This window comes from Sardina pilchardus, chromosome 1 (genome assembly GCF_963854185.1).
Source record: "Sardina pilchardus chromosome 1, fSarPil1.1, whole genome shotgun sequence".
Classification (NCBI taxonomy): Eukaryota; Metazoa; Chordata; class Actinopteri; order Clupeiformes; family Clupeidae; genus Sardina; species Sardina pilchardus.
Genome location: NC_084994.1, coordinates 45,248,343 through 45,259,026, shown reverse-complemented (window position 1 = coordinate 45,259,026; position 10,684 = coordinate 45,248,343). Strand labels below are relative to the sequence as shown.

The 10,684-nt window shown below is 42.3% G+C and overlaps 1 long non-coding RNA gene across 1 annotated transcript; it reads right to left on the bottom strand.

Annotated features, from left to right (window-relative positions):
* Positions 1-189: 189 nt before the first annotated feature.
* LOC134077329 (uncharacterized) lies at positions 190-5,014 on the bottom strand. The gene is made up of 5 exons (XR_009938680.1): positions 4,783-5,014; positions 2,565-2,666; positions 1,678-1,929; positions 995-1,243; positions 190-670 (listed from the first exon to the last, which is right to left on the bottom strand). It is a non-coding gene; the product is annotated as an uncharacterized LOC134077329 (long non-coding RNA).
* Between the last annotated feature and the right edge of the window lie 5,670 nt (positions 5,015-10,684).

Sequence of the window (10,684 nt, the reverse complement as noted above, 5' to 3'; positions counted from 1 at the left end):
TTTGTGGATAGAACTAGAGAAAGAGAGGAACTCACTTCAGCTCCTTGAACACTACCCAACGTGGAGGGCTCTGTGTACAGTATATGGATAACTCACACATTTGTAGTACAATTTGAACAGGAAACTGAAAAGAGGCATTATAACTTAAGAATTAATTTTATTATAACATATTCTGTGTCTAATGGAATGTATTAAGCCTAAGTGAATTGCCCTACTGATGGGATAGTGGACTTCGTGATGAACCACTGATGATCGGAAAGTGGATGACGTCGCTAAGGTTGTGATGGCACTCAGGTGAAGGGTGGCAGCAGTGAGCAGAGGAGCTACATGGACAGACCAAAGCTGGATCCCCTGGGCTCAAAGCAGGCGAAGGGTGGGCTCTTGTCCTCACGGAGCGTGGGTGGTCCTCCATCAAGGCCTCTTCTGGAACTAAGCCTTGGTGGCTTAACTTCAGGGGATGTTACCTCAAGTTTGGTAGCTCTGGAGGTTACCATCCCATGACCAGGCGTTCAAATGCTTTGACCATCTCGTTGACTCCCTAGCGTGCCTGTGTGACGGCTGGCCCACAGGGCTGGGTCCTACTGCCCTTCCAGTCCATTGGCTCCTCCTTGTCCATCTTCATCTTGCCTGGGGCCATGCTGGGCTGCCAGTCCACAGTATCAGGATTAAACTATAAAAGTGTAAAAAAAAAAAAAAAAAATCAAAATTGCTGTACACGTCTCAAACAGTACTAGAAAGTAGTCACACGGAAGTAGAGTAGAATTGGAATGGTAGGATCTTGCCAGTTTTCTGACAAAAGATGGCCATAGTGAAGATATCATAATCACTAGGTGGCAGTCTGCAGGACAATGAATGTTGCTGCCATGCTGGGTTCCCATTCCATGGGTTCCATAATTTCAGTACTAAAATGGCAAAAAAAAAAAACTAAATAGGAAAATAACAAAGTTGCCTAATCTTGAAGAAAATTCAGATAAACATGGTTTGATGGCTTCACCTCAGGCTCCCCAGGACTCTGGGTGTGAAGGGTGTCACCATCTGATCACTAGACGACGCTCCAGAGGTTTAGTCATCACCTCCATCCCCCAGCCAGCCTGCACGTGGGAAAGGGCTCAGGGCTGGGTTTCGCTGTCCTCCCAGCCCATTGGGTCTTCAGTGTCATAGTCTGCCTGCACAGACACTAGGCCCCACAGAGGCCAAGTCATGCTGACCTACCAGTCCATGGGTTCCATAATCTACATACACACTGTTTAATGCAAACACACACACACACACACTTACGTTGTAAAAATAGCACGTACCGATGCATTATATGACTGCTACATAACTGCTAAAGCAGGGATTCCCCAACGGTGGTACACGTAGCACCGGTGGTACGCAAGCTGCTTCTAGGGGGTACGCGAGATGAAAAGGGCTATGGCGGAAAGGTGTTAAAAACGTTTCAAATGTTCTGTATTCTGTATTCATGAATAAATAAATAATTTCAAATCGGGTTAATGTTATATTATTAAACATGGAGGTGGTCCGTGGGGAAAAAAGTTTGGGAACTGTTGTGCTAAATTATATTTTCTACAATGCTTATATGGACTGTCATCAAAGTAAGGCTACAGAGGACATATGTTGACCCTTTTTCATGTACCCTCACGTCTCACAAACACAGCAGCAGCACTGTTTGCTGACCTGTCAGAGTCCTGACTCGCGTCTGTGGAGGAAGCGTTGGAGTTCTGCGAGAGGGTCAAGGGTTCCTGCGCATCCAGGCTGAGCTGCATTTTCCTGGGAGAGACAGCAGGGGGCGCCCTGGGCTCAGAGCCGTACATTATTGCCGTCCTTCTCCGCTTGGTTGGTCTGCCAGGAAACGTTGGTGGTGTGACGACGCGTTGGGACAGCATTCAGCTTGAGCCTCCTCAGCCCATCAACTCTGCCACTCTCACACTGTGTTTTAGGAGAGTGGTCATACAAGCAAAACGACACGACATTTTAGATGGGTTTCAAGAAGCTGTCAACAAGTGAGCCTTCTCTTATTCTGAGAAATCTCTATTTCAATAGCACATACATGAACTTTAGTATGTTTTTATAGTCTGCAGTTTTTTTTCCAGAGTGATTAATTTATGTAGCATTCATGGCCTAGATTATAGCACTTAATTTGTAGAAACTAGTGGTGGGGAAAAATCGATTCTGTAACATTAAATTGGGTGGCGCTTGTTGTGGTGCTTTGTTGTTATGCATTCACTGGCAATTACTTTCCTGAGTTTTTGCACATCAGTTAAAAGTATAGATAATGTTGAAGTGAGTTGAACGGTCATATTTTCTTTATTTTTTGTAATGCCTTTGAATAATATAGGATATACAGTATGAATCCCAATACATGGCAGCATCGAATCACAATACTGGTTAAATCGCAATAGTGTGTGGTAATCACTACCGTCATTTTGGTTGTCTGGAGGTTTGTGTTGTGATTGTGGATGTTACGGTGGTTTGTGTTGTGGTTGTAATGGTGGTATGTGTTGTTATGGTGGTTTGTGTTGTGATTGTGGTTGTTATGGTGGTGGCGGCAGCCTGTGTCTGACCTGAGCGACGGCGGTGTTGTGAGCCTAGATGGCCAGCGTGAGGCCAGAGAAACGCTCCTGGAGGAGCAGCAACAGGTGCAGGTCTGGGCTGCCACGGCCCCTCTGAGGGGGGAAAAGAAACATATCGCAGTAACCTTAAAAATGGGTTCTTGGGGGTGCTATATAGAATCATGCAGGCTTTAAAGAACGCTCTATCATGCAGGCTCTAAAGAACAGGACAATACATGAAGGCAACACAGGATGTTACAAATTCACATTACAGTATCAAATCTGATGCTTAATAAGCTGATACGGCTCCATGTTTTCCCCATTACAGTGTCACACAGTGCATACTTCCCAATATTACCTAATCTGTGAGGCTACATTGTTAAATAAAGGTATGCAAACTGGTTGAGGTGAAAAAGGTTTGAAGTGTACGTGAGGGGGGGGAAATGGCCAACAGTTGCCAAATGTTTTTTTCATGTTGTAAGTCGCTTTGGTTAAAAAGCGTCAGCTAAATGAAATGTAATGTAATGTAATGTAATGTAACAGTGCATAGCATCCATAGCGTATGAAATGGCCTGAAACAGGAGATTTACAAAGAAAACAAACTACAAAAGCACTCATTTTTAAGAAAAATCTTTGCAATAAAAATGCAATAGAATTGCTTCAGCCTGGTCCTCCTCTCCTTAGTAATCTACTGAGTTTTCATTCTTTCTTTCTCCGTGCTTTAAGTTCTAAGACATTTCTGAAGATTTCATAGGCCTAATGGACACTCCATTGTAGACTAACAGAGACTATCAGATACATCAGAATATTTGTTGGACCAAATCAGGAAATCAATTAAATTGCTTGAGACACACATGATTTTCATCAACTAATATTATTATATAAAGTAGGGTAGATTTTAATGTCTAAAATTGGCTTTACATGTTTTAACCTGCAGCCTACCCTACTTACAGATTGTGACATTGTGCTAGTGTGTTTAACCTACCAATACAGTTGTTTATGTTAAACTGAACCCTGTAGGCAGACTACTGACCAGGGCCCTGTCACTCGAAAATCAAACGTAAATTTAAGGTACGCATGGCTTACGAACTCGTAAATCATAACGATCTCGTAAATCATAACAATCCGGGTATAACTGAGACAGACACAGGCAAGTGTCTGCCCTTAATCCCCATTATATAAAAACTGTAAACTGTGGTGGAGCATATTCCCTTTCTATTTTACATTTTATTTCACAATTTATGATTATCTATCTATTAAAGCAAGATACGTCTGTCTGTGTGTCACTCTGTCTGTCTGTCTGTCTGTCCCACGCATAACTCTCAAACCGCTCATCCGACTGACCTAAAATTTGACACGGGTATTGCCAATGCCATGCGTGAGTGCAGTGTGAAGTTTGGTCGTTGTTAGACAACAAATGACAAAGTTATCGTTAAATTAAGCGAAATACAACTCTACCGCAATCCCACAATTCTACCGCTCTCGCACTAGCCACTCCCCCTCACTCTCACTCCAGCATAGAAACAAAAAAGCCCATTTCGCTGACACTCACGTTGCCAATCATGGAAATTACTATGTCTCACGTAAACAACGGACCGTTTCAAGATTGTTCATGTTGGATAAACATGCTGAGTCTCTGACACACATGCACCCGGCTGTTACAGTCACATGCACCAGGCTGTTACAGTCACGTAACGTTGCATAGCTTAGGCCAGAGCCATATAAATGACATCTTTATATCGTTCTGGCTTAGGCTACTCAACAACCGCGGTTGCCTAGCGCTTCTGTTGCCTGATCAGGCCGGCACACACGTCGGTACCATTCTGTTAGAATTTGCATTTAAAACAGCGGCTCTTCACTCTATCTGGACATCGGCTACAGGCTTAACATTCATTCAAACATCATCACTCCGAGTTCATAGCACTGGCATATGGCCATGGTCATGCGGTTAACTTTAGACTATAATTTCCCAACAACAGCAAAAACGCATGGGTATGTAACATGTGTCTAATATTGCCATTAGCTGCAACTCAAACGCCTTTCCCCTTCACTTTTTTACTTTGCAAAGACAGTAAAAAGCTCTAACTGCACGGGCCTGATTCTACATCATCACCAATCTAACATCATCTACCTGCATCAACGTCATTGGGTAACATGTTTCTTGGAAAACATTGTGCACGGGCACTGCCCTAGTTTCTAAAAAAAAGAGGAGCATATCAGGGGATGTTACCTCAAGCTCCTGAGGACATTGGGTGATGGCTTGGTAGCTCTGCAGGGAGTCACCATCTGATGACTAGGCGTTCCAGAGCTTTGGCCATGTCGCCGGCTCCCCAGCCTGCCTGTCCAACGGCTAGACCAGGGGGCTGGGTCCCGCTAACCTCCCATTCCATGGGCTCTTCTGTGTCCAGTCTGCCGGCACAGAAACTAGGCATCACAGAGGCCAAGTCATGCTGGCCTCCCAGTCCATGGGTTCCATAATGTATACATGTCTAATGCAAAACACACACACACACACACACATTGTAAAAATACCACATGGCAATGCATTATATGACTGCCGCTAAAGTATATTTTCTACAATGCTGATATGGACTGTCATCAATGTAAGGCTATAGAGGACATATTTTGACCATTTTTCATACCACTCACGCACTGGCACATACATACACATACACACACATTGTAAAAATCATAGACAATATTGGAATGCATCAGGTGATGTTCAGTGTTTCCCACACATAGACAAATGTGTGGCGGTGCGCCACAGATTCAACACCGGCCGCCACATATTGCGTTTCGTTATTCTTTTATTTATTTATTTATTCTTATTTTGAAACGCTATTGAAAAACACGCAGCATTCGTAAAGATGAATTTCCTTTCCGTGCGCTCCCTCTCTGTCACTCGCGCATCTGTCTCTCATACACACACACACGCACAGCCGCTACCCTCCGTGCACACCGCGGCTGTCTGTCTCCATGAAAACCAACGAGATCATCCCTGGAAGCGTGGTAGGTGGTCGTACTGATGCACCTGACGCTGCTCGGGTAGAAGCATAAAGTTCTCCCGCAACTTTTGTAGTCTATGCGTGCAACTTAATTACCAAACAGTAGACGTAAACTCATTCTCCTTGGCCCGCTCTCGTGCGCGCTCAATGGACAGCCGCCCTCCACATGCACATTTAATCCAAATAAAACATTCACAATCGTGGACGCATTGAAGCACAGAAGACGACTAGCTAAATTACTGTTATATTCGGTTAGCATCATTAGTAGGCTATGCTTCAGACATTTGATTACAACTCTTGCATTCAAGTTGACTGACCAACAATGTTTTTCAACTCCAAGACTTAAAAGGGCCTGTCCCAAGGAGAAAAAGTATTAGCTTACCTTGAAACTTAAACACATGTGGGGAAACTGAACAGTCCAACCAGTAGAGTATGATAAGCTTAGCCTGCTATGTTTACAATATTTTGAGACCAGTCAGCTGAATTTAAGAAGTGGAGTTGTAATATGAATAGTAGGCTATAATCTGCATAACGTTTGCTGTTATGAATATCAGAAATGTCCGTATAGGCCTATATAATGTAAATAATTACATAATGTGTGTGTGTTTCAAATGAAGACAAGCTTCACATCTTGGTAAAAAAAATTACATATATGAAAGGAGAGCGATAAAAAGGCGATGCAATGAAAAAAATGGGTGTCACGACGCCACCCCTGCTGTGTATTTTCACGTGCTGAAAGAACACAACAAAAGACATATTTTATAACAAAGTAGACTAGCAGCTACTCTTCGTTTAAAACGTTACCTTAGCTAGAAAGCTATCTTTTACTGTCTATGCTAGAAAGCTAGCTAGCTAGCTAGCAACCGGACAGTGGCAGCAGGTCTGATACTGCTATTAAGTTATTTTCTTTACAAACTAAAATTATACTATTAGGCTTGAAATAATCGTGAACACTTACAGATTAGATATATTAGACATCGAGTCTCTCTCCGGCGTCAGCTGAGCCACACTGATAGCTAGCTGCTACCCTCTGGAGTTCACTGTCCTGCTGTCGACAAATTTTGCCGCCCCTTTCTCTGACACTGAGTGCGTTTACATGGACATTAATATTCCGAATATGGACCTTATTCTGAATATTGACAATATTCAGAATAAGGTGTTTACATGAGTTATTAAAAGAATACTCCGTTCATATTCCCGTTTACATGACACGCAGCATACTCTGATTAAGGAAAGTTCTAACGTGCCTTCCCTGAATGTTTCCATAGTAACTTTATCACTAGCTATGCTGCCACATAGCCTACTGTAGGCCTATGTCGCTACTATGCCGTCTAACGTATTTCTTCCTCGCTTCAAAGTGTAGCCTACCTTCTTCTTCATTCTCGACATCTTTTCTGAGGCTCCGCTTATAAATAACTTTGAAAAGTTTGCCGCCAGAAGTTCTTTTTCGTTTCTTTTACTGTCGCGACAGAAAAATACCATGGGCCGTCAAACAGTTTGTTGTTATTTGCCATAATGCTGTGTTTAATTGTCGCGAAATACCGTGCATATTCCAATAGAACGTCATTATTCCGAATAAGGTGTTTACATGTCTAGAATGCACCTAAATAACCAGAATATGATCGGAATACTCCACCTATTTCATTCCGGTTATGCTTATTCCGAAAATGACCTTATTCTGGTTAAGGCAATCGGAAAATGATGTTTACATGGGAGTATCTTATTCTGAATATGGTCTTAACCAGGTTAATATCGGAATATTAATGTCCATGTAAACGCACTCACTGAAACAACCTTGACCTGCTAGCTGCTAACCAAGACGTATGCAAACATTTTCTACTAACTTTAGCTTTCGCATGACTTCATCGCCTACCTGAATGTGGAGGGGCGTCACAATTCTCCTCTTCATATTCTCAAACTCTTGTTTATGTTTCTCTTTGGACAAGACGATATTTTCATAAATAATGGCATACAGTGATGTCTGCTGCGACGTCCTCAGTCTGTGTCTAGTACAGTCAGTCTGGTTTCTTTTTAGGTCTATGGGTTGGCGTGTGTGTACTTGTCTACACAGTGTGTAGACAATCTTTGCTTTAACCTGTAGGCTAAGCATAAACATTTTTTGTAATGTTTTTCCTGTTTAGAAATAGTCACTTAAACAAAATTAGTGAATATTTCAAAAAAATATATAGGCTATTTTATTATATATTTTATTTATAAAAGTGTTGCCTGCATGTGGGCAACATTGTAGGCGTTAAACTATACACTAATCCAGCGCGAACTTTATGGGCGCTGCCATCTTGAATATCGCCATTACTGCGTGCCTGCGAGTGTGACGAGTGACACTTGTCTGTGCTTTTCAATGAAAGCATCCTGTCAGAGAATGTCTAACAAGAGGACTGCTAATGAATGAAAATGTCAGGTGAAAGGGAACATTGGATCAATGATGTCAGACTGTACCAAAACTTACCAATGAAGGTAATTTATTAACACCATAAGGTATTAAGACGTGTATTAATGACAGCTAACTTCTGCAACAGCCGCCTATGGAACCAACGGGCTAATTTCTTAGCAGCCAGGCACGCAGTAATGGCGGTTTTGTGTTACTTCCGTGTTTCGCCGCTGGATTAGTGTATAGGCCTAGGCTATGTTTTCTTAAACAACATGTTTTTTTTATTTAGCCAAAAACATTTTTTTTTTTAAAAAAAAGGAAAAAAAGATAGAAAAGAAAGATAGACAGAATGATGTAGTTTTTACACCATAATACTAAGCTATTTTGCAAAAAGAATTATCATAGGCCTATAGAGAATGGGAACGGAAGTTAGCGGCGCAGTGCATTCTGGGACAAAAAGGGCGTTTTCCTCCATTAGGTGAGGCCGCGGCGCGAATTATAAACAAGAAACCTATGGAAACCTATGATATTTCGAACAAGATCGGCTAGCCAAAACAGTAACACTAGATGTAAACATTTAGGCTACTATGCTAAAAACTAGTAGTAGAAGTAGTAATGGACCGTACAGAGACAAGCTCCTGCCAGACGCGAGGAAACGTTATATAGAAAAGATATCTTTGATCGGTAACATGGATCCCTATGACAGACCGTCTGGAGAGTGGACGTGAGACCCTGAAAGTAATACAAAGACACTCCGTTGTTGATTTTTTTTACCTGACGATCGTGGGCACGGACGTTACATCCAACAACACAACAGGTTCGTCCCATGATGTGTGAAAAACAGTGTTAGAAACAGCGAGTTAGCAATGTTTTACGATGTTTACAATGGTACAGCATTGGCAGCAGCGTACAAGTGGCCTCACGTATGTATCCCAGACGCCACCGCGGCGCAACCGCGAAATGTCCGCGACGTCACATTCCCATTCTCTATTCACCTGTTGCCCACAGGCAACATTGTGGAACATATCATAACCAAATCATATGTTCAAATCATCATGACATGGATATTATTTTAAATGGCTGTTTATTATAATTCCCAGTAGGCCTAGTAAAAAGCATTACAAAACACCCTCCATCTCCTCAGTTATATTATGGCCTATTCCATTACAGTACATTGTGTTGCCTCTGGGCAACATGCAGATTTTTGCTATTTTCTAAAATATAGTCTACATCATTTTATATACATAAAAATGATTAAAAATACACCTTTGCTTGTCAAGGAGGGTTGTCAATCTTTTTGAAGAATGTAAACTTGACGGAAATGAGTGAAACTCACACTCTTCTAGGGTGAAAATATGATGCAGCCAAACGTGTGTATGTGCTGAAAGAAGGGTCAAAATAGCCGCCTGTGAGGCATGTAAACATTATTTTGTCCACTAAATTGTGCAGCTATTCCAAACAGTGGAACAGGTAGGTAGAGGAACCAAGTGAGTTCCCCACGGAGTTCAGGCCCTGCCACGCAAACTATACTGATGTGAGGTAGTACGCTATTTGAAGATGGAGCTTGGGAATGGCCCACACACACACACACACACACACACACACACACACAAAGGTTGTGCTGTTTGGCTGGCGGAGATGGAGTCTTTAGCTTTTGCTTTATCCTGTATGCAGGTGTAGATTGGGGAATCTTCTAGAAAGACAAGGAGTGACTGGGTGTGCATGGGCTGAGGTGGAGAGGGAGACAAAACACGTTGGGGAGTCATTGCTGGAGTCCGACAGCACTAGCTCAACCTCTTTAGAGCACTGGTCAGTAAAACTGGCTTCACCCTGCTTTGAGATGCGTTAGAGGCGCAGGTTTTAATCTGCCAAAGAGGGGGGGAAACAGAGGGACTTTCTGGTACATGCAGATCTAAAACCTTCGCCTCGAACATCATCTTAAACTCTGGCGCCTATCACATAAAAACTGTCGCCCATCCCACATTATTGTTTGTACATAAACACTAATATGTTTTATGTGGTTTTAAAACCACGTGGTCCTTGTAGCCTATTATTCTATTAGGACACAAAAGAATAATGTGTTTTCAACAAGCCTTTTATGGGATTTCCCCCTACTGTCAGTTAATCTCTTATTTTCCCACTGTATCGGGAATGGAGGGTTGTGGGTAACGCCTCACAAATCAAGTTTGCTTTGCAGGTCCGGGACTGATATGGGTGTAAGCTATTGATAAAAAAACTGTTGTAGCCTAGTAACAATACAAGATCACTCCATTGCGGTAAAGCAATGACCGATAACATTAGTGATAAGATTAGATTAGGCCTGGTCTTTCTGACCTTGTATGGACGCCATTTGTTGTTCTGAAAGAGCTCTATTTTTTGTAACTTGAAAAAATACGGAAGTCTGGACCCTTATGACATCAGTGGTGCGTACGGCCATGATCTGCATAATATCCTTCCATGTGCTCATGGTAGCCAATGACCTCCAGAGCTTCCACACACATATTGTAATATGACTGTTTGTGCCATGTCTAGCAGCATCTGATGTTACAGATGTCCATTAGAGGTTTTCTCTTCCCTACTTGGGTCACTCCAGTCCTTCGGCCAGAATTGGCTTTTGGTGAAGAACATGGCTGCTGACTTCATCTTTTCAAGGGTATTCCAGATTAGGGAGGGAGCAGGAATGAGAAATTGCAAGAGAAAGGTAGTGTGTGTACTGCAGTGCATATACACTATTTGGT